Source organism: Dipodomys merriami, unplaced genomic scaffold (genome assembly GCF_024711535.1).
Source record: "Dipodomys merriami isolate MVZ:Mamm:240054 unplaced genomic scaffold, mDipMer1.0.p SCAF_1, whole genome shotgun sequence".
Classification (NCBI taxonomy): Eukaryota; Metazoa; Chordata; class Mammalia; order Rodentia; family Heteromyidae; genus Dipodomys; species Dipodomys merriami.
Window position 1 is genome coordinate 111801980 of NW_027202270.1, and position 25164 is coordinate 111827143.

Sequence of the window (25164 nt, forward strand, 5' to 3'; positions counted from 1 at the left end):
TACATAGTAATCTATTCAATAGATGAGTGATTAGTCAAATGGACAAATTAAAGAATTACCCTGTCTGAGTGAAACAAACCAATATGAGTTCCAATTAGGTCAACAGAAATACATTTGTGCATTTATTTAATTGCTAATGTCAGGACTTTCATCTCAAATACAATTCACAGACTATGGGTATTGATCATTTTTTTGATTAAAAAAATGAATACACTGGCGATCCAATGTATAACTAATACAATAACCTCAAAATGATCAGTGGTAATTTGGGATGAGAAAGGATGGTCATTGAGTAGTAAGTCATTGTTTGCGAGGACTAAGAAGGTATGGTGTGCTGTTTTACAGTAGTGTTGCTATAAATAAAAATACTGTACTGTATATTTCAAAAGACTATAAAAAGCTAGTCATGGTAGCACAAGACATAAATATAGCTACACCAGCAGGGGTAACAGGCAGAACACAAGTTTGAGGTCAGTCCAATCAAATTTGGCAAGATCCTACCTCAAAAACAAAACAGAAAAAACCAAGAATATAGTGGGAATATAGGCAAGGTGGTCGATTGCATGCATAACTATGCAAGGCCCTACTTTCAGTCCATAGTATCAAAAAAATAGAAAGGAAGGAAGGAAGGAAGGAAGGAAGGAAGGAAGGAAGGAAGGAAGGAAGGAAGGAAGGAAGGAAGGAGAGAGAGAAACGAAGGAAAGAGAAGGAAGTATAAAAGAAAGAGAAAAAGTAAAAATACAAAAGCAAGAGAAAGAAAATGATAACAGAAAATTTTGATATAAGTAATACATATTTGGGGAGATAATATGTTTAGACTTATATAAATATTAAAGTGTATGTATGCATCAAAATTTTAATGTAATATAAGCAATTTTCCTTTAATATAAATTAAAAGGGGGAATCAAAGCAACAACACAAAACCAGACCAGTTAAAATGGAAAATTGCCCAATCTATTCCCCAAACTAGCTTTAAACACATAGTTTTAATTTTCCAAATTTCAGTTTCTTACAGTATACCATCTCACAAATGGCATATAATTAGCTTTTAACTGAAAATCATTTTACCTCTTCACTTAACAAATCTAAAAGGCAGAACAAAAAGAACCAAATTGTTTAAAAGCTAGTCAGTTAATCACAGAAGAAAGCTGAGGAATATTTCTCGGTATTCACAACTTTTGAAAATTTAAAGTAACTAAAAAACTCACTTCCTGATGTTAAATATAACAATAATATGCACAGAAAGGAGCAGAAACATATGAACAAAAAGTGGAGGGAAGGGGCTGGGAAGGTGGCTCAGTGGTAGAGTGCTTGCCTTGCATGCATGAGGCCCTGGGTTCGATTCCTCAGCACCACATAAGCAAAAAGAAAAAAGCTGGAAGTGGCGCTATGGCTCAAGTGGTAGAGCACTAGCCTTGAGCTGAAGAGCTGAGGGACAGCGCCCAGGCCCAGAGATCAGGCCCCTCAAGTGGACCCCCCCCAAAAAAAGTAGAGGGAAATAAAATGATCAGATTCAATAACCCCATTCATTAGTAGGAGTATTGCACATCAAAATTAGCAAAGATATAAAAGCTGTTATTTTTATTACAGTCCATATATTAAAAAGATTAAGTTGAGGCTTGGCAAACACATTCATATTTAGCTTCTGCAAATAAAAAATTTGATATCTAAGATAAAGTAAAACACACAAAGTGTGATTAGCTATAGATTGTATATTACAAGGGAAACGATTAGTGATCTTTTAAGCATAGTATAGTAATAGCAAAAAGCAGGATATTGGAGCTGTGAAACAATTTCAAGGGACCCAGTTTTCATGCAATTGGAGTCCTTTAATGGTAGGAAGTATAATGGAGAAAATGAAGACAGACAGGTCTGAAAATCTACCATTTTGTATGAGCTTTATTTTTAAAATATGCTAGATTTCCAAGTCTTTCCATTTCCTAACGAATAGGGCAATGTCATTCTTTCTGATGGAGAAATAGAATTCCATTGTGTATTTATACCACATTTTATTAATCCATTCATCTACTGAGGGGCATCTGGGTTGGTTCCATATCTTAGTTATGGTAAATAATGCTGAAGTAAAAATAGTTGTGCTGGTAGCTTTAGTATGGTCTTGTTTGTGATCATTTGGGTAAATGCCCAAAAATGGGATTCCTGGGTCATAGGGGAGCTGTATGTGGAGTCTTTTGAGGAACCTCCATATTATTTTCCAAAGTTTACACTCCCACCAACAATGCAGTAGGGTTCCCTTCTGTCCACATCCCCTCCAGCATCTGTTGTTATTAGAGCTCTTGATTATAGCCATTCTAACTGGGGTGAGGTGGTATCTCAGTGTTGTTTTGATTTGCATTTCTTTTATGGCTAGGGAGGATGAGCATTTCTTCATGTGTCTATTGGCCTGAGGTAAGCTAGGCCCAAAGAAACATAAGTCCCATGGTTTCCCTTATTTGCAATAACTAGTATATGTCTGAGTCAAGCAGAAATGGTCAGATAAGTTGATGTTAGGCGAAATGAACCCCAAGACAAGGATTCAAATGTTTTTTTCTTTCTTGTGATAATTTCTAACATATTTATAAGATATTTCTTTGTTGCTTCGTATGCCCCTCCCTCGTGGTATAACACCTGTTTTCACTGTATTTGATGTTGGTATAATTTGTGGAGGGGAAGGGAAAAAACAAATTGTTTAAATATGGATACAGGTGGACCCCTTGCAACAATGAGATATGCAAGACGCTATGTGGAAAAACGAACTTTAATTTTGGCTGGGGAAGGAGGGGTGATTGGAAGTGATGGGAAGGGGAAACAAAGGAGGAGGCAAAATGCTTGATAAGAAATATACTCATTACCTTGCCTATGTAATTGTAACCCCTCTGTATAGTATTTTCACAATAAAAATATGCTAGATAACTCATTCAAAATAAACATGAAGAAAAAATACACTAACCTAAGGAGCTAATCAAATTGATTATAAACAGTATAAAGATGGAGCATAAAGGCAATCAAGAATAAAGTTATACCACACTCAGGAAGAATAATAAGGATACAGACTTTCTTAGGCATAGAACAGAGAAACAACAGGACATCTTTAAAATACAGAAAGACAAAACTGTCAGCCTTAAATTATTTTCTCAAGGTTTTAAGCTCACAAATGTCCCATAAGATCCATATATTGAAGCCACAATTTTAAGTGCATTGGTATTGGCAAATGGGGCTTTGGGAGATACTGTAATCAAGTTTAGGGGAGTTCGTGGGGGTGGAGCACTCATCTCTTGTAAAAAAGACCAGGAAAGCTCTCCTTCTTTCCCATTCTCTCTTTCTCTGCTATCTGAGCACACAATAATAAGAGGGTCATATGCATCCTAAAGAGAGGGTCCTCACCAGAAACTGACCATGGTGTCACTTTGATCTTGGATTCCCAGTCTTTAGAATTACATACTGCAAACTCCAGAATGTATATTGTTAAAGCAACACATTTTAGGGGATGTTGTTATGACAACCAGAACTAACTAACAAAGACACTGACAAATTTTTAAATGAATTCAGTAGATAGAAGTGATCATGATCAGGCTAAAACTGATATAAACGTTTCTTTTTTAAAACATATATTTGTACATTTTTTATTGTAAAATAATGCTGCACAGAGGGGTTACAGTTACATGTGCAAGGTAATGAGTACATTTCCTATTGAGCATTGTTGCCTCCTCCTTTGTTTTTCCCTATCATCCCTTCCCTCCCACCTCCACACTTACACCCTCCTTCCCCCTCGGAAGTTGTAAAGTTCATATTCAACATAGTATCTTGTACATCTCATTGTTATAATGGGTCAACCTATATCCTTATTAAAGCATTTTGTTTTTTCCCTTCGCCTCCTGGAATTAGAGAAGTGTATATATAAGATTCAGGGCACTGACATCAAATACAGTGAAAACAGGGGTTATACCATGGGGGAGGAACATACAAAAAAATCACATGGTACATTATAAATACGTTAGAAACAATAGCAAGAAAGAAAAAAAGATATTTGTGTCCCTATCTTGGGGTTCATTTCTCTTAGCATCATCTTATATGATCATATGTACATAGATTTTTGGCCTTAATAAGTTATTGCACAGAGGTGTTAGAGTTGCATGAGTAAGGTAATGAGTACATCTCCTATGGAGCATTGTTACCCCCTCCTTTGGTTCTCACCTACCATCCCTTCCCTCCTACCCTCCCCAACTCCTCCCTTCTCCCCACAAGTTGTAAAGTTCGTTTTCAATTATAGTGTCTTGTACATCTCCTTGTTACAATGAATCAACCTGTATCTTTATTTCAGCATTTTGTTATTTTCCTTCTTCTCCCCAAATTAGAAAAATGTGTATGCAAGATGCAGGGCACCAGAATCAAATACAGTGAAAACAGGGGTTATACCATGGGGAAAGAACACAAATGTTTCTTTTTTAAAAAAAAGTCTTCAGAAAGATTAGACAGAAAGCATGATCAGAACACTGAAATACACAATTTAAATAAAAAGTACAAAAAGGCTTAAAGTAGCATGGCAAAATATATGCTATGAAAAGACTACACAAAATTAAATTGGAGGGGCTGGGAATGTGGCCCAGTGGTAGAGTGCTTACTTTGTATGCATGAGGTACTGGGTTGGATTCCTCAGCACCACATAAGCAGAAAAGGCCAGAAGTGACACTGTGGCTCATGTGGTAGAGTGCTAGCTTTGAGCTGAAAAGCTGAGGGACAGTGCCCAGGCTCAGAGTTCAGGCCCCATGACCAACAAAAAAAAAAACTTAAATTGGAATGGGTCACTTAATATCAAATGAAGTCATTTTAAGGACAAAGTACACTACTGGTAATAAAGAGGCTCTTTTTATGAGAGTAAAATGTCACTTCAAGAAGATACCAAAATCTTAGAGGATAATATACATCAAACAAAACCTGACAGATCTGTAAGTAGGAGGAAAATCTCTAAGTTTGGGTGGCAATTTAAATGTGTATTTCTCAAAACCTGACTGATGAGTAGACAGAAAAATAATTTTGCAAAAACAGTATTGCAACCTGAATGAATTGGCATGTATAGGATTTTCCACTCTTGGGAAAAACACATAGTCACTAGTGCATATTGCTATAGTATTTGCACAATATTTTCCACCATAAACAATATTCTGGGTATCCTGGGACATGAAAATGCTTTGAACACAATTAGACAAAGGTAGAAAGAACATTTTGGGAGGTAATGTTCAATTTCTTCATTGTAGTCTTGGTGCAAAGAGTGTACACATATGACAACATGTGTACATTGTTACTTCAATGGTATGTGGATAGATTTTAATTTATTTGCTGTTTTATATCAATAAAACTATTTTTGGCAGATGGAATTCTAAATGTTTGCAGTGCTATGAAAAAGTAAGCTTAGAGAAAGGTTAAAATCTAATTGATATATAGTGTTGCAATGTTGGCAATTTTCTTATACTATCTGATCATAATTTTTTAAACATTTGCACTATCATTGCACAAGAAATGTTCTAATGCAAAACCCAAGCTATCTAGAAAATACGCAGTGACAATGCTACTCAGCTAAACCAAATATGAACCAAAAAAGAAATCAGCTCAGTTTACCATGTTGACACACTATTTGCTGTTTGTCACCTACTATAAGGAAATACCTATTTCTTTCCTTTCCTCATATGTCTTCTTTATGGAACTATATATTCTTGAAAATCACCTTTTTCTTTTTACAGGGAGAATAAGAAGGCTGGGTCTCTGGTGTTACCCACTAAAACTGCCTTCATAATTCTCCTATCAATAGTGAAAGTTCAGTCTTATGAACCAACCACACTGTGTTTCTTGGTTGTCTTTCAATATTATGCCTGGCATCAAACTTTTTTCTAATTCTCCTAGACCTTAGTATTGTACCTTTCAGAGCAAGAAAGGAATTCTTCCAGGTTTATTAATATATTCACGAAGTGTCCAGCACAAAGCAATGGATAGATAGCCACAATTATTCATTTCTGTGATTGTCACTTGTATTACAAATTGTAAAATGTACTACTCCTGAATATTGCTCCTGCTATAATTTGCCTCATTATTTTTTCAAATTAGTGATATATTAGTCTGTAAGACTCTTATCTCCAATAATGAACCCAAAAACCTGTAGGGGAATTGTGGTTCAATTGGTAGAATACTAGCAGAAGATGCTTAGGGACAGTGCCCAAGCCCAGAGTTCTAGCTCTAGGACTGGCAGAGGAGGAGTAGAAAAGTAGTTATATTTAGATTATGCTAATAAATGCAATTGCTACTACGTTATGAAAATTACCATTTGCCAACACCATATCATAACTGACAGAAAAAGGCCATTTATATATTTAACACTGCTAAGTAAAAAGTTATTTGTTTTCGTCATTTATGATATTCTATAGAATACATATTATATAGATAGAGCTGACTTTACCATTATGGTGGATAGTACTAAATATACCACATGCTGAGATAAACACATAATTTGCTCTCCGATGTATCTAATAACAAGTAGAATGTTTTTATGCAGTATTCTTATAAAATAATTATAAGTTAATGGCAGTCAATGTTATCTTCATAGTTATTTTATTCTTAAAACAAAAATGAAGTGACACTTTGCTTTACTAAAAGATACTAAAGAAATACTATAATCAAATGCATTGCATAATCTTATTATCTTCTAATGCATTCTGAAATCATATAAAGATTATAATACAATGGAATATTGGAACAGTTTCAGACATTTGAAAGTGCATAATAACATAATTTAACTGTACCAATGTTAATTTCCTGGGTTTGATAATGGTATGGTTATATAGGAAAATGTCCTTGTTCTTACTTCACTCTTCCTGAAGTATCTGAGAATGAATTGTGGTAAGGCTTTTAGATTATTTAAAATGTGATTTGCTTTAAAATAGTTCAGAAATATATGTATATTTTGTGCATAATTCAAATATATTAGACTGTAGGAGAAATAAAATAATATTCAAAAAGTTAGCATTTGAAGAGTCAAGATTCTTTACATTTCCTTGTTTATTTTCATCTTTCTGTAGACTATAATCATTTTGTATAAAAGGTTTCCTATCAGAAAAAGAAATGAGCTGATTAAATTTAAAAAGAGCAAAAGCTACAACATAATTAAGAAGTTGCAAAGACAGAAAAAAGGAAACTAATTTTTTACACAATCAAGCCAATCTAATGGCACATATGTTCTCAAAATAAACTACTTCCCTAGAGAGAATTGACAGCAACACTTTAACATAAATAGTTCATCTACAGTTCAGTAATGGGATGACCATTTATGTTAGCTGACTTGATTTTTTCAGAACTTGCCCACATTTTTATGACAGAAAATTATTTTTTTTAACTTGCAAGAAGATGCTCATCAAAGTTAGTTTTCTCTACCACTGAAAATAGGGAAACAGAGGTACTATCATCCTTGCTATTTATATTACAAAGAGATAGTACTCAAGTTGTTGAAAAAAATGCCATTCCTGGGTTATGAAGGTGACAAAAATCCTAATTAATGATAGTAACAATAATAATGGATAGCCTTAGTAAAACATTAAGTTGATCTCTAACACAATACACACACATATATATTATATACACGTATATATGACGAAACAATATATACATAATTAAACAAACAACATATGTTTATATAATGACTAAATAAACATTGAAGTAATCATGACTAGACACACACCACAGAAATTATGTGAGCAGCTAGATCACAATTTGATGATTAAAAAGAATATTTATATAGTCTCCAACTATCTCCCCCACAAGATATTTATTAATTAATTATAGGGGGAGAAACATCAAAAGACATTATCTTAGATTCACAGCACCATTTTTAAAGTCAAACTGAATCCCTGTCAGGACCTGACGATAACAGTACAATATCTTCTCTAATGTGTTCTTGAAAATCACATTGAGGGGTATTCTCCATAAACATCAAGGTCATGAAACACAATACTGAAGAACTGTCACAGATTGGAAGGGAATAGGAGGCAAGGCCAATAAATTCAATGTCACATCTTAGATCCTATCCAGAGAGTGAAAGGTATTGAAGAGAAAGCTAGCAAAATTCAAATAACTAGCTACTAGCAATTTATTATTTTCTTATAAATGGGAACATTAGCAGAAGGTATGTAGAAGACATACAAAGGTTTCATTTTTTACCAATTTTCCAGAAATCTAAAAGTAAAACTTAAATAACTGTATCAGCAATTAGAAAACAATCATATAGCTGGGCCCTAGTGCCTTACACTTGAAATCCTAGTTACTCAAGAGGCTGAGATCTGAGGATCACAGTTTAAAGCTAGCCCAAGCAGGAAAGTCCATAAGAGTCTTCACTCCAATTAAACACCAAAAAGCCAGAAACATAGCTATAGTTTAAGTAGTAGAGTGCTAGTCTTAAGCAAAAAAGCTCAGATTTAGTGCCTAGGTCTAGAGTTCAAGCCCCAGTACAAATACTGAAAAAAAAGGTCATACTATTAATTTGCATCTTTTAACAAATAACTTTAAGGTATTTTTATGGATACTTAAGCCCAAAATTAGTAATCTAGTGAGGGCAACCAGCTGAATAGGATGATAAGTTAAGAGGATCTCCTGTGTCTAGAACTTTAAGGCCAGTCAAGGCAACATGGCTAGATTCTGTATCAGAAAACAAATAAATCCCAGTCCCAGTGGTTCACTCACACCTTTAATCCTAGCTACTCAAGAGGCCTAAGATCTGAGCTTTGTTGTTTGGAGGCAGCACAAACAGGAAAGTCCATGATATTTTTATTTTAATTAACCATCAAATATATTTATATAGATATCTTGTGTATTTATGTTACATATTATACACACACATAATATATAATATAGATCTTATATATCTTATACATATTCATCTTATATATTATACATATATTGTAAATTAATGTACAATATATAATATAGACTTAGTATAATATATACTACATTATATGTATTATTTTATGCATTTAGTATATATTATATCATACATAGTATATATTATTATATATTTTAACCTAATATATGTATTATATGTTAAATTACTTGTTGCTAACATATAAAAGATGATACAATATATTATAATATTAATGTCATACATATTTAAACATGACTATATAATACATACTATTTCATATCTATTGTTATATAATTATAATGGCTGTATATGATAATATGATCATTTTATATATGACTGTATTATGTAGTATCTATTAAATAATATATGATATATATATTATATATCATATAATAATACGTTATATATTATATGCTATATTGAAGTTTTTTACAGAGAGAAGAGAGTACATAAAATTACAAATTTAGTTTTCTAAGGTAAGTAAGTCAAGCCAAGGGCACTGGTAGAAAAAAATAAATCCTCTTAAAAAAGAAAATTTTTATTATCTTGTTCAAAGGAGATACAAAGAATTCAACAAAGAATTTTGTGAATATGCATCTTGATCAATGCCTTATTTCAAATTTTCATCTCCTAAAAAGAATTAACAAGCCTTGCCTATACATTTTATGCAGAATTTTTATGGAGAATACTGAAGTGGAGTTTTAAGGACGAGCAACTGAGAAAAAAATTGTATATGCATAGCAATCTTCAGGAGAATCAGTTTGGGGGACAGAGTAACCAAGATTTGGGGATTTGCTATATTTAGTTGAAGATATCATTTTGGATTTCCTAGTTGCTTTCTTTAAACAGGTAAACAGCTGTATAGTTTTGTAGTCCAAAGGAGAAGTTGAATTTAAGGCCATAGTTTTTTAAATCATCAGTTACAGATTGCACTTAATGGCACTGGAATGCCTATTTATCTGTATTAGAGAGAGTTCTGAGAAACACAATGGAGTATGTTAAGGGAAGTAAGAAGGAATCTGTGACACATTTTGTGAAGAAGTGGCCGTGAAGTAACACTGATAACCATGTGAATGTTCTGTGCTGAGTGAGGTGTGTCTCAGAGCAGATTAGTCATTTCTGTCAAACACTGCTGAGGTCAATCCAGATACAGACTGGAGGATAACCACAAACTTTATCACTGTGGAAGACACTGGTGACATTGGAATTGTGAGGAGGAATAGTTTGACTGATGTCTCAGAGCAATAAGACTAAATACACACACACACTCACACACACACACACACACACACACACACACACACACAAGTAAGACTGAATGTAAATCACTTTTTCCAAGAAAAAGTGTTATAAATAGAATCAGAGATGTGGACCAGAGATGTAGTCAAGTGGAAATAGAGTAAAATGAGGGGTTTAATCCTGTAGCATTGTTTTAATCTAAGAAAGCCTGATCTATTTATTATTTCTTTCCCTTATTTTTTATTTTATTGTCAAGGTGATATACAAGAGGTCACAGTTATTTACAAAAAGTAATGAGTATATTTCTTGTCAAACTTGTTATCCCCCTCTCCCATTCTTCTCCCACTTTCCCACCCCAAGGTCCCCCAAGTTGTACAGTTTATTTCCAACATATTTTCTTGTGAGTATGGCTGTTGCATTGTTACATTTTTGTGAGTTGAAAATGAGAGACATTTTAGGATCTATATATATGCTGATGATAATGATCAATTACAGAAGGGTAGTGACAATACAGAAGAAGGAAATCTCTGAACAGTCTTTATGTGAGAGGCCACAAGCAATCACAGAAGGAATGGACAGACTTATTTTAGATATACCAAGACTTATAAGGTCTTACTACACAAAGATCCTTTTTGAATTAGTTTAGCTGTAGGTATCACACAGCACAGAAGCATAAATCAACAGAAACAAAGGAGAAAAATTAGAAAACAGTGATATTGTAGAGCCTGCATTGACTGAGAATAATTAAAATATTCCTGTTTCAATATCACTAATGATCATCATAGGTACATAGTAGTAGGCATTTGTTTTCCATTGGTTATATTCAAGACACTTCTTAACATGCTCACTCGTTAAATATGCACATGAGTGAATTCAGTTATATGCATTTGCCACATAACTACTCTTTCCTAATGTATATCTCAAGCTCTGCTTTCAAGGGAAACTCAAACTAAGATACTCATCACTTTTTATCCAGATTTATTTATTTTTATTGTTTCATCCCTTAGGCAGTGATTTTTATACAATATAGTTTTTCATTTACTAACACTAATCTTCGATGCAGTTGTCATGTCTGCTTTATGTACAGAGATTGATTTCATGTAGTCTCCTGTCCTTAAAGAAATCATTTGGATTTTGGTAATTACAGATTTATATTCAAACTTTGGACTTATTCTCTGTATTCCAGTCTTTTTACCCAAATTCCTCCTTAAAAATTGTTGGCAGTCTTAACAATCATCTCAACATTTCCCTGTTCAGAAAAAAGACTCTCAAGACTTTTTTTTCAAATGTTCTCTTTCCTTTGTTTCTTCTTATTTAAGATATGACAAACTATTTTTTTTTCAGTTAAAGCTTCAAAGTTAGTGTTGTCCTTGAGACATCTTTTACATTTCAAACCCTACTCAAGATTCAGCCATGTGTTATCACCTGCACTTCTAGCAACCTAGAAAATTCTAATATTATATAGAGCAACCTCCATTCTCCATCTTTCACTACTACAAACAGCACTGAGAACAGTGCTTAGAAATACAGTGTTAACATTCTACTACTTGATGCCTTCCAATAGCTTATGATTGAACTAAGGAGAAAAGTTAACCCAATGGATCTTAAAACTATAATCAAATTCTTTTTCTTCTATTCAGTTCATTCTAGTCATCTTCACCTCTTTGCTTTTTGTGAATTAGGCAAACACAGTGGCTTTGATGAACACATTGTCCAAAACTTCACTTCCAATTGGTCTTTATCCTAAAATATCATGTATAACAATCTCTCCATATCCTTTAGTTTATTAGCCCAGGTCACACAATTTGACACATGCATTTATTTTTTTAAATTTCTTCCTACTCTTTTTAAAGTGGAGGCTTTACAAGGGATAAAAATGTACTGCGTTTTAACTCAAAAGCTGCAAAACTTATGAGGGAGTTTGTCTCGTGGCAGGTTCATGAGCTTATTTATTGACTGAGTACATAGGAAGAGAAAGGAATTCTAATTGAACCCAGAACATGAGTAAATTGGGTCATCAATGGTATGAGTTTGGAGTGTATCCAAACTCATATAGTATGAGTTTGGAATAAATATATATATATATATATATATATATATATATATATATACATAAAATCAGAGCCATTGACTACTTCTAGATTTGAATTACAAGCATGATTCCGTTTTCAATCACATACAGAAACACACGATTTACCATGTCATGAAGTAAAATGAATGAAACACAATAAATTTGGACTTGCAAGTGAAGAAATATTTTCCTTTAAGCTCAAATAAATTAGTAAAATGAAGAAATATAATTACAGTCAATACAGCAATATTTTATTTTTATTTAGTATGCCTAGAGTTGTACTTATAGCAAGACTGGAATGTATAAACTCATTTATTTCAATAGTGTTTTGGTTACTATATACCCTTTATAATGCATCTTAATTAAAAATTGATCATTAATAGAATTATATTGAAGAAAAACTCAGTGTTTTATGGCAATTAAATGTGGTGAAGAACCTATTGTAATTTTTAAATTTAATTTAAAAATAAATCTTTATACTATTTCTATATTCCTATACTGAGATATTAAAATCAACTCATTGAATCATTATAAAAACTGAATTAAACTCCATCCATCTTTTTTATTACAATTCTGCAGTGTTTCTCAAATCAAGAAAAATTTAATAAATCTTTGCAGGACTTAATAAAAGGACAGAAGATTTATATATCTCATAAAACATTCATTCAGTTCTGATGGTTTTATTTAATTTGTTACCATATGTCTTCTTATCACCTATTAGATAACATTTCCTTTCTCAAAAAAACCCCAAAGTATAGAACTCACTCCTAAAATAATTTTTATAGGGAAAAAGCATACCCAAGTATTCCATATGACTGTCCTTTTAAAGTGTACTGGACTTGTAGGTTGAACAATCAGAGGGGTCAGAAAAGGTCTTATTGGATGCTGAACTTCAGATCAATTTGGTGATTTTTAACACAATTTAATTTTATAATTCACACAGAGTGTCTCCAGAGAGTGTCAGAGAATAAAGGAGAGTTAAAATTAAATATTTCAGAATTCATTTAAAAATCATGTTTGAGCTAAAGTATTGAATGGAAGACTAGCTTCTCTTTGTTTTTCATAGCAAAGAGACTACTTTGCTGATGAATGCTTCATAGCATGTCAAATTGTGTTGTAATCCTGCTTTTCTCAAGGAGAAATAAGACTTGGTCCCTTTTGAGTATGTATAGCTCATCAATTCAGAATTAAGAGCAATTAAATAAAAATCTGTAAGGTTAACCATTTGCTGATAATGAGAATAGCCTATTCTGATTGTAAGCATCTGAGAATTAGGATGATGAGGATGTCTTTGTTTTATGAAGATAGCAGTCTTTGACAGTGGTAATATGAATGTATTCTCACAAAGTATGCCCTTCCTTTCAGACACAGAAAAGAGGTCTTAAAAGTGGTATAGGGTACAGAAAAAAAAAAGTGTCAACATCAGTATAAGCTTTCTTTTTTTCCTTTATTGTAAAAATACTGTAGAGACGGGGGGGGGGGTAGGGGAGAATGAGGGGGGGAGGATGGGAAGGGACGGGAAGGGGAAACAAAGGAGGAGGTTACAATGCTTGATAAGAAATGTACTCATTATCTTGCCCATGTAATTGTAACCCCTCTGTACAGTATTTTCACAATAAAAAAAATAGAAAAAAATACCGTAAAGAGGGGTTACAATTACATGGGCAAGATAATGAGTACATTTCTTATCAAACATTGTTTCCTTTGTTTCTCCTTCCATTCCACCCCCCCCCCCACCAAAGTTGTAAAGTTTCTCTTTTTTTATTGTGAGAATACCATACAGAGGACTTACAATTACATGGGCAAGATAACGAGTACATTTCTTATCAAGCACTGTTGCATCCTCTTTGTTTCCCCTTTCCATCCCTTCCCATAGTCCCCGCAACTCCCCCCACCCGATCTTCCCACTGCCACCAAAGTTGTAAAGTTCATTTTTTGACATAAAGACTTGTACCTCTCATTGTTGCAATAGGTCCACCTGTATCCCTATTTAAACAATTTGTTTTTTTCCCTTCCCCTCCACAAATTATACCAACATCAAATACAGTGAAAGCAGGGGTTATACCGTGGGGGAAGGACATACAAAAGCAACATAGAAATAATCTTATAAATATGTTAGAAATAATTGCATGAAAGAAAAAAAAGCATTTGAATACTTATCTTAGGGTTCATTCCCCTAACATCAACTTATCTGACCTTCTCTGCTTGCCTCAGTCATATACTAGTTATTGCAAATAAGAGAAACCATGGGACCTATGTTTCTTGGGGCCTGGCTTACTTCACTTAGTATAATTTTTACCAGTCTTTCCATTTCCTAACAAATGGGGCAATGTCATTCTTTCTGATGGAGGCATAGAATTCCATTGTGTATATATACCACATTTTCTTGATCCATTCATCTACTGAGGAGCATCTGGGTTGGTACCATATCTTAGCTATGGTAAATAATGCTGCAATAAACATAGTATAAGCTTTCTTAAGTCACCTATGGACAATGCTGCAGCTTTTATCAAGAGCTGTGTGCAGTGAAGTAACCAAGCACTAGGCTAGGAAACCATAATTCTAATCTTCTTTTCTCATTAACTAATGTGAATGTGGGAAAACTAAGTAACCTCACTTTTTTCTTTCTTGTGGAATTTCATGAACTTTTACTAAAATCTCTCTTCAGGTTTAATATTATCATTTGTTTCAAAAATGGAAACAGAAGCTTCCTTTTCCTATCAATACATAACCTCTAGAATAAGCATTAAATGTACATCATTATTATATGCTAAAATAAATATTTACAATTCAATAAATAAATTCAATATTGTCACATGATACTGTACTAGTAAGCTGCTTTTATATTTTTAAGGTTTTTCTGCCTTTACTATTTTTTATTTAATATATATTTATTGTAAAGGTGATGAATGGGGTGTTACAGTTACATAAGTAAGGTAATGAGTGCATTTCTTTTTAAAAAGTTACCTCCTCGATCATTTTTCTCTAACTTATCCCTCTCCACTCCCCTCCCTCACAAATTATAAAATTCATTTCCAACATAGTGTCTAGTATCATTGTTGCATTAGTTTATCCTTTGTCCTAATGTTTCTGTGATTCCCTTTCTCGTCCACGGATCAGATGTACTTATAATGTACTGTGTGATTTTTGTTGTTGTTGTTGTTTCTTTGGTATGTTCTTCCTCCATGGTATAACCCCTGTTTTCACTGTATTTGATAGCAGTGCCTTGCATATTGTATATACATTTTTCTAATTTGGGGAGAGGAGGGGAAATAACAAAATGCTGAAATAAGGTTGACCCATTGTAACAATGAGATGTACAAGATACAATGTTGAAAATGAACTTTACAACTTCAAGGGATGGGAAAGGGAGAAGTTGTAGAGGTGAGGAGGGAAGGGATGGTAGGGTAAAAACAAAGGAGGAGGTAACAATGCTCAGTAGGAAATGTTCTCTTTACCTTACTCATGTAACTGTACTCCCTCTGTACAGTGAATTTTACAATAAAAATCATACTAGAAATATTCTATAAAAAATACAGTATGGCTATCTTTTAGTGGAGGGTAGGCACCTGACTGTAGTGGACACCTTGCATCCAACTATAAAGATATGATACTATTTTTTTTTGTCAGTTGTGGGGCCTGAACTCTGGGCCTGGGCACTGTCCCTGAGCTCTTCAGCTCAAGGCTAGCGCTCTACCATTTGAGCCACAGTGCCACTTCCAGCTTTTTCTGTTTATGTGGTGCTGAGGAATCAAACCCAGGGGGCTCATGCATGAAAGGCAAGCACTCTATCATTGAGCCACCTTCCCAGTCCGAGACTATTTTTTTAAGGAAAGATTTATTAGCATACACCAGTGGCCTATGAGCCTTCTGACTACATCTCTCTAAAATTTCCCAATCCTTTGTTTTATTGGAAGTGAGCTCCAGTTAAGTTTTGGTCTTCTTCCTTGAGGTAACTTTGAATAAAGCCTTTCATATTTGTTTAACTTTGCCTAGCACAATGCCTTTTTTGACACAGCTAAATATAAACTAGAAAAGTGAAGCATGATCAGGGCCCAGGTACCAGGAGGAGTGTGCAATTCTAAACCACCCATATACATTCAAGCAAAAGCCACAAAGCAAACCCTTGACAAGTATTAGAAGGTGAAGAACAATCCTTGCAAATAGAGGAAAGCAGTCCTTTGAAAGGCCCTGAGATGAGAATGACAAAGTGAAAAGTGGCCATTGTAGGCTCTAGTGAAGTAATGTAGGCAGGAAAAAATAATGGAAATCATAGAGGCCAACTTGTGTGGCCCCACACACTTGTAAATACCTCTTATATTAGTCCAAGACAAAGAAAAATGTTTCAACTAGAGTACTTTAAACAAGAGCAGGTTATCATCTGCATTGTTCTATTAAAGGACCATAGCTGTACTGAAAATTGACATTAACACAAGAATTAATTTAGGAGTATCTTGAAATAATCTGAGGCAAGCAGACAGAGAAAATGATATATTTTCAATGTATTTTGAAAGCAATGTCAATGACATTTCTTAGTAGACTGAGTTACGAAAACAAACTATAAAATTAATAATAGAGTGTCTTTTTGTTTCATATATTTAGCAAGTCAGTTGGTTTTGAAGTTTTATTTGTTTCAACTTGTTTACTGACTTCTCATTAATTAATATCATCAGTTTGGGGAAGAAGTTTTCTTGTATTGTTTCTGATTCTCTATTAAAATTGCAAATACTATCCCTCATTTCTTAGTATTTCTAACTCCAGCATGTAGTCTTAGACACGCAACATGGCCCCAATTTTCACAACTGGGTTGGGCTGTTTTTGTTTTTGTTTTTGTTTTCTGGTCCTGGGGTTTGAACTTGGGGCCTGGGTTAAGTCCCTGGGCTCCTTTCCCTTAAGGCTAGTACTCTACCATTTGAGCCATAGTACCACTTCTGGCTTTTTTTGTGACTATTTGGAGAATAGAGCCTTATGGATTTTCCTGCCCTGGCTGGCTTCAAATTATGATCCTCAGATCTCAGCCTCTAAAGTAGCTAGGATTACAGATATGTGCTATTGGCACCTGGCTTCCCTTTCTAATTATCACAGTTTTAATCATCACAGTCAAGTCTAGAAGCCACATGGCTTTCCAAAGCTTTAATCTTTTTTTTTATAGTATAATATTATTGTTTTTTAATTTAATTTAATTTTATTTGTGCCAAAGCTTTAATCTTAACAGATATTCCACATCAAACAATTTGTCCGCAAGTCAGCAACAATTATAGCTATATTTCCTACTAACAAGAATGGTAATCTTTGTCTCCTGGTCAAAAATATCAACTCACAAATATTAGGCTTTACTTTTTTCTTTGGTTGACTTGAACCATGGACACTGTTCCTGCAATCTGCTCAAGGCTAGTGCTCTACCACTTTGAGCCACATCGTCACTTCCAATTTTCTGATGATTAATAGGAAGTATGAGCCACCAGCACCCAGCAACACTAGACTTCTAATGCTAGGTATCTGTCTCCCTAACTCTCTTGGAACTGAGGAATGTTAACACTGAAGATCCAGTAGAAAAATAAGCTCTACAAGGCCTATAACAACAGGAAGTGACAATTTGGTATAGAAGTGTGAGGAGACAGGAGCAGAAGGGACATTGAATTTGTCCAAAGCACTGCAATGAGAAATGTAGGGAAGAAGTGAATGTGCAGGATCTGCAGGGGTGATACTTAGCTCTAAGAGGAAACTACAGAGCTGATGCTGAGATGCCTGAAAAAGAGTCAGCAAGTGTCCTGTGTGGAAGGGTATCTGACTCTGGGAGAGAACAGAGTGTCAGTGTGTTCTCTAACACTCAAGAGAGTTCAGGATGCCTGTTTCTAGGACTTCTGAATGGATCAGATAAGATTGCTCCAAAGCAGCTGACACTACTCAGAAGGACTTAGTCACAGGAAGATGTTGGCTTCTTCCATCCTTCTACCTTCCAGTCTCTTGCTGCACCCTCCATTGGCTGATTCTAGTAATTACGAATGTGTTTTGCCTTCCAATGACATGAAAATTTGTGAAATTTAGTTTGCACACTTCCTGTTATAGCACCACAGAGGAAAAGATAGAATAGTAAGCCTGTAGCAAAAGGCAATTAGCAGATTACCAGCATCCATGTATTAACTCATTTTACCAACTTGACAGTATGGTAGTAGAGTTGTTTGATCTCTTTAGAGGAAAGGAAGTTAAAAAGTTAGAATACTTGCCCAAGTTTACATAGTTTGGGGACAATTCTAGGATTTTACACCTGCGCCATTAATATTAAGATATGTAATGATTTTTAAAATTATGATGGAAAAATAATTTGGTATAATTAAATAATTCCTCAGAATCTTAGATTTAATATGTGCCTTAGTTATATTTGCTGTAAATATTTAAATCTAACAGCCTGATTGATACATTTGATTATACATTTACATCTATGATATTAGTATGCAGGATAATACAGAAAAGTATGCCTTATAAAAGACAATTCAAAGGTCTGTATCTGAGTTAATAACACTGTATGTACATTAGTTTGCTGATTTGGACTTTACTGAGTAAAGGGTAAATAGAAAGTCTGTGCTACTTTTAAATTTTATTCAGAATAAAGAAAATCATTTAAAATTCAACTCAAATTTGGGAGTACAGTTGAAGTGGTATAGTGTCTACTTAATAAGTACATAGGTCTGAGTTCAAATCCTAGGACTGTAAGCAGAGGGATTAAGTTTTGTGTCAGTAGCTTACAACTGTAATCCTAAATACTTGAGGGCCTGAGATCAAAAGATTGTAGTTTGAGGCCAGCCTAGACAAAATATTATGAGAGATCCATTCTCAACCCATAGCTAGGCACAAAGGCACATGCATGACATTCCAAGCTATGCTCTAGACCAGCCCAGGCCCAACAGTCTGCTAGACACCATCTCACAGATGGAAGGTAGACATAATCATGTACATCTTGGGTTCTAACAATGACAGGAAGAATAACGTAGGTAGATTGTATCTGAGGCATACACATAGGAAGGAAGTGAGCTCTATCTCCAAAGTGAGCAGCAAAAAACATTGGATGAAAGCATTGTGATCGATCGAATGATCAAGCATAGTAATGTGCAAGTGATTGAGCACCAGCCTAGGGAGGATAAAGCTTTGAGTTCAAAATCTAGTGCCAGCCAGGGTCCAGTGGCTTATATCTGCAATCTTAGCTTCTCAAGAGACTGAGATCTGAAGATTATGGTTTGAAGCCAGCCTGGGCAGAAATATCTGCAAGACTCTAATTCCAATTAATGGGAACAAAAGCAGAACTGGAAATATGGTTCAAGGGATAGATTGCCAGTTATGAATGTAATAGCTGTGAAAGATTATGAGACCATGAATTCAAGATCTGGAACTATGGGGGTAGGGGAAGGGAAAGGCAGGAGGAATGGGAAGGAGAGGGACTGGAAGTTGGGGTGAGGGACAGAAACAAACAAAAACTATGCCACTCAAAGAAACTTACATCAAAATCCTAATGTTTAAACATTGATTTTTGGACTATAAGCAAACATTTGCTTAAATATTCTTGGATCTCACAAATTTTTAGATCACAAGTTTATAGAATAAAGATGGATTTTATGGTTTCAACAACATAAGGTGGCACTAAAATATTCTGTGGTTTAAATATGCCATGAGTTAGAACATAATAACCAGTGCAATAGTTTTCACAACTGAAACTTGTTTCACAGGAAAGTGATCATTATTATAAGAGCAAGTTTGTTATAAAACTAACTTTAGCCATTTCTTGCTCTTTCCCCCTCTTTTTGTTCCACTTCAGGAACTTAGAACAAAAGTTCTAGCCAGACGCCAACTAACTAGATGCATGTATTTCCCAGGGTTTAGAACCAGGTGTCAGATAAATTCCTGTTCAAACTGGGAACAATGGCTCGTATCTGTAGTCCTTTTTGAGAGTCAGAGCTTTGAGAGAATTGTGATCTGAGGCCAGCATAGTTAAAATAATTCACAAGACTTTCTATCAACCTATAAAAAAATCTGAGCATGGTAGTGTATGCTGGTCAACCCAGATACACAAGAAGCATAAATTGAATCACGGTCCAGGTCAGCCTGGTATAAACAGAAAATCCAATCCCAAAATTAAATAAAGCAAAAAGAGCTGGGGATGTGCCTCAAGTTATGGTATTCCTGATTTACAAACATCAAAAAATTAGATAAAATTAAATTTAAAACTTTTGTCCATCATGAAACTATCCAATGCATATTATTCTATTATAGCAACATTAAACAGACTAAGACAGATATATGACTTATTCTTTTAAAATTATCAAACTACTGGTTTAAAAACAATGTTTATTTCTTGAGCAGAAAACACTCAAAATGCAGTACTAAGTTCATATGAAAATTTATGAATTTTGTCACAACACTGATATTTTTATCCCATTGTATTGATTAGGAAATTGAGGCTCACAAAATATAGGTGGCAAATTTCAAAGTCAAAGCCAATGTCAATTATATGACTATTCCTTGCTTCTTTCAGAATTTTGATCAACAGACTTGTCTATCAACTCTTTTGGCATGCATGTAAGTTTGAAACTGTTAGAAACTCTTATTCTGGCACACTCACTCTCAGTTTGGGTAGATCAATATTAGAGATCTGTATCTCTAATTAACCAACATAAAGCCCAAAATGGAGGTATGGCTCAAGTGGCAGAGCATCAATTTTGAGTGAAAAAGCAAAGCAAGTGTACAGAAGCCCTGAGTTCTAAGCCTAACACACACACACACACACACACACACACACACACACACACACACACACACACACACACACACATAACTTAAATGCTTATCAAGACATATCTATTTCTAAAAGTTCACGTGGGTTTCTTCAGAGAAGTTTTATTGTGTCATTGTATGAAAAGGAAAGGAATTTTACAAAACAATAATTAAGTGCTATGCACTCAAAATTATGCAAAATATATACTGTTCCTGATGTTAAGAGAAATGTGGCATTTTTAATAGAAGAATTATTCCCATATAGAATTTCCATGTTTCAATCTAGATATAAAGCAAAACATCAATTGTTCAATAGCCCCAATGGGAAATTAGATTTGCTCTAAAAATCTATTACTTAAAATTACAAGAAAAGTTCTTGTAACCAAATAAATAAGCAAGCACAAAAACTGCAAATTTCTTGTTGGCTGTTGACAGTCCAGTTGACTGACCTAAGTATCTTGCTTTTGTTAGACAAACATTCTGCCATTTGACCCATAATTCCAGAACATGACAGTTATTCTTACAAGTAGACTCACATGAGCAGAAAATAAAAATTCTCCTCAGGATTTTTCTTTGGAAGAAAAGCTTAAAACACAGGAGACACATATTCTCAACAAAGTAGAGAAGTATTAAGGGAATGATTTTGGATTACTATCCAAACTATCTATAACAATCTATAGTACTTGTATCACTTTCTTCTCATTTTAGATTGATATTCACTTTCATCTAGGCTGAAAAGAATTTGAGATTAATTCATTTAGTATATGTTCTTTCAATTTTTGAAATTAGGAAGAGATGAACCTTAAAGTTTTCATATTTACATTGATTGCTTTTAAATTTCCTCATAAAAGCTCAACACTGTGTTATTTCACTCAGCCTGGACTCTCTCAGGGCTCTCGTTACTGCCAAGATCAGCATGTTTGCGATGCTATTAGCTTGCAAAGCTAAGGCATTTGGGATTTACTGGAAAATAAAAATAGGTTTGAAGCTGTTCATATTCACCTGCTGTTCTTGAGATGAAAACACTCGGCAAAGCAATTTGGAGCTGCATAAGACATTTTTATTTTTTTAATTTAAGGAAATTATTATATTTAATGAAAGTATGTCAGATCCATTTTGTAACCAGAGTCAGAAACTACTTAACTTCAGATAATCATGTCTTGATAGAAGCTCAAAACTCTTTTATGCTTCTGTTTTATACCTACCAATCATGCATAACTTCAATTTTAGAAAAAATAAAAACAACCAGTATTTATAATACCCTATCTTTACTTTCTCTGTCTTAAGACATTAGAAAATTTGGATCAATGGTTTTTAAGAAGGGTACACAACTTGCAGTTCTACTCTGCTACATAGCTCTCAATGTGCCCATAGGTATTTGTGTTTGGTGGATGAAAATATATGTATTGAAATTAGAGAAATCTTTAACTCCAAATTTAACACTAAAATGAATGATGTCAGAATCACTAGCTATTCTTGGTTCCAGTGGGATTTTTATATTTTGATTGTCCTATAGAATATGAGCCCCAACAAAGGGTTCTGCTCCATAGAACTTTGTGCCAGTGAGAAAAATATTTAAAAATACTTGTCTGAAGTTAAGTGTCTTGACCTGAATAATAGACACCATATTGCATATCTTATAGACCAGTTAGCAAAAGTTATGATGCGACTATAAAGTTAAGAAGCATCTGTCATAATTAGGTAAAAAATAAATGTCCTTATGTTTTCTTGTCTACCTTTGAGTTTTTATACAACACATTCTGCTTGGTGAAATGTGCTCACAAGCTCCACTCTGTAACTCAGTAGTATTGTTTTTTTTTCCTTTCCTTTTCTTTTCTTTTTAGTTTATCATTTATTTATAAATAAAATGAAACAAATAGATTGGTAGTTATCAAGGATGGAGAAGGGAAGGAATAAAAGGATGTCAAAGAGAATGAGACTTCAGTTGTGGAGGATGACTAAGTCTTTAGAGAATATATATAGCATAAAGACTACAATAAACGTATACAATACTGAAAAGTTCCTAAGACTGTGATTTTGGGGTCCTTCCACACACACAGGAGCAAATACAGATCTAACTACAGAAGATGATGGATAGGTTCATTTATTTAATGACAGCGATACTTTCACTATGTATATGCATGTCAAAGTTAACACATTGTATGCCATGTATATATACACAACAAAAAGATAAAGCTGTGAGTATAGCTCTTCCTAACCATTAAATGGACAATGGAACTGGTCTGTGGCTCCCCTATGTCATCTAAAGGCTTTATGCCTTCTATTTATAATCCATCTTCAAATGTTAGGTCCCCAAATATTTTTCTGATTGGTCCCATTATCCTCTGCCACATGAGTGCAGAGATGTTCCTTTAGGAAGAAGGAAACAAGACAAATGAAACAAGGCAAATCAAAAGTGTCATTCACAAAGAAGAGCTCTAAAGGGCCAGGGAATAATAGCTAACAAAGTTCTGTTACTTGTTTTAGAACAAAAACAAAAAACAAATGTCCTAAGTTTCTATTTAGAATTCTATATATTATCTTCTACTTTTAGAGGAAAAACTAAGTTCATAATAATTTTCCTTCTTTCTTATCAAATGCTAAACATTTTAAAAGTACAATACAATGCAATGCTACAAGGAATGACTCTCTCAGTCTTAATTTCTATATCCAAAGAATTCACAGTTCCAGTCATTTGAAAAGGAAAGAGATTAGAAAGCACTGTCTCTTTTGTTTTAATATTTATGACTGGGTTCACACACTTATGCAAAAGAAAAGTAAATTAACTACTGAAGGCTTTCTTCAAACAAAATCTTTGGAGAGACAAAACATAGAAAAGACATTGTAATGAGGATTTCTCTCATTGCCAGGGTAAAGGAGCTAGCTACAGTTCTGTCTACTTAAAAAGCAAAGATCAGAGGAACAAGGATTGAGGCCGGACTGGTCAATAAAAAAATTCATGAGACTCCATCTCAACCAATGGTGGTGTAAGCTGGCCTGTGCTTGTCATCCTAGTGAGGCAGGAAAGCACAAGTAGGGATGCCTTGGTTCAGGCAGGCCCAAGGAATAGTAGGACCCTATTTCAAAAAATAACATATACAAGCAGTGGCAAGAATGTGGCTTAGTGATATATCACCAGCCTAGCAAGCCCAAAGCCCTGAATTACACCCCAAATATGGCAAGAAATAAGGGAGGGAGAGAAAATGGAGAAGCCATATTTAAAGGATCAAATCTTGGAGTCTTTATTAAAAGGCTGGCAACTACATTGTGGAAGCCTTTCTCCAAGACCAGCAGCCGGCAAATTCACTTACCACTGTTAGGAAACTGAGCGATGAAGGCCAGACAGGAAAGAAAGAACACAAAGAGTACCAACAAACCAATGCAGCTCCAATGGAGAGCTGAAGTGGGACACCATGGTGACAGGAGAAAAGTGATGAGACAGGAGACAGGACATGAACATGGAGACACATGGCATGGCATAATGGCTCCTAAGTTGGTCCAGCCTAAATAGGGTCAGGTCAGGGGGCAAGGTCACAGTAAACTCCCAGTTCCAGGCACTAGACTGACAGGTTTAGTATCATCCAAGTACCTTCCCCTAACTCCAGGGATTCAGACACACCCATCACCTGGGAGGCAGAAAGTGGGACCGGGCTTCACCTGCCCCTGACCATGAAAACAAGATGATAGACCCTACAATCTACCATGTGTCCAAGATGGCACTTGCCAGACCTATCTCCCTACTTCAAGAGGAAGGTAGGAAGGCAAAGAAGGATCCAGGGAGGCAGGGAAGACAGACAGGGAAGAATGGGGGGAAGGAGGGACAAAAAAAAGGGAGGGAGGAAGGAAGGAAGGGAAGAAGGAAGGAAAGAAGAAAGGAAGGAAGGAAGGAAGGAAGGAAGGAAGGAAGGAAGGAAGGAAGGAAGGAAGGAAGGAAGGAAGGAAGGAAGGAAGGAAGGAAGGAAAGAAGGAAGGAGAAAATTGAACAAAGAAAACAATGAGAGTTTCACCCACTTGATTTGGTGTCTGCATCAACTATTATCATTTCTGACCCTTCATCTACATAAGGCAGGACCACTTATCTCTCTTACAAGAACTCTCCCTTCCTACATGAGTTCTTACACATGTGGAAAGAAATTTTTATCATTTCTTCACAGAACTTATTGTATATGCCAGTGCCCAGTCTGAGCTACAG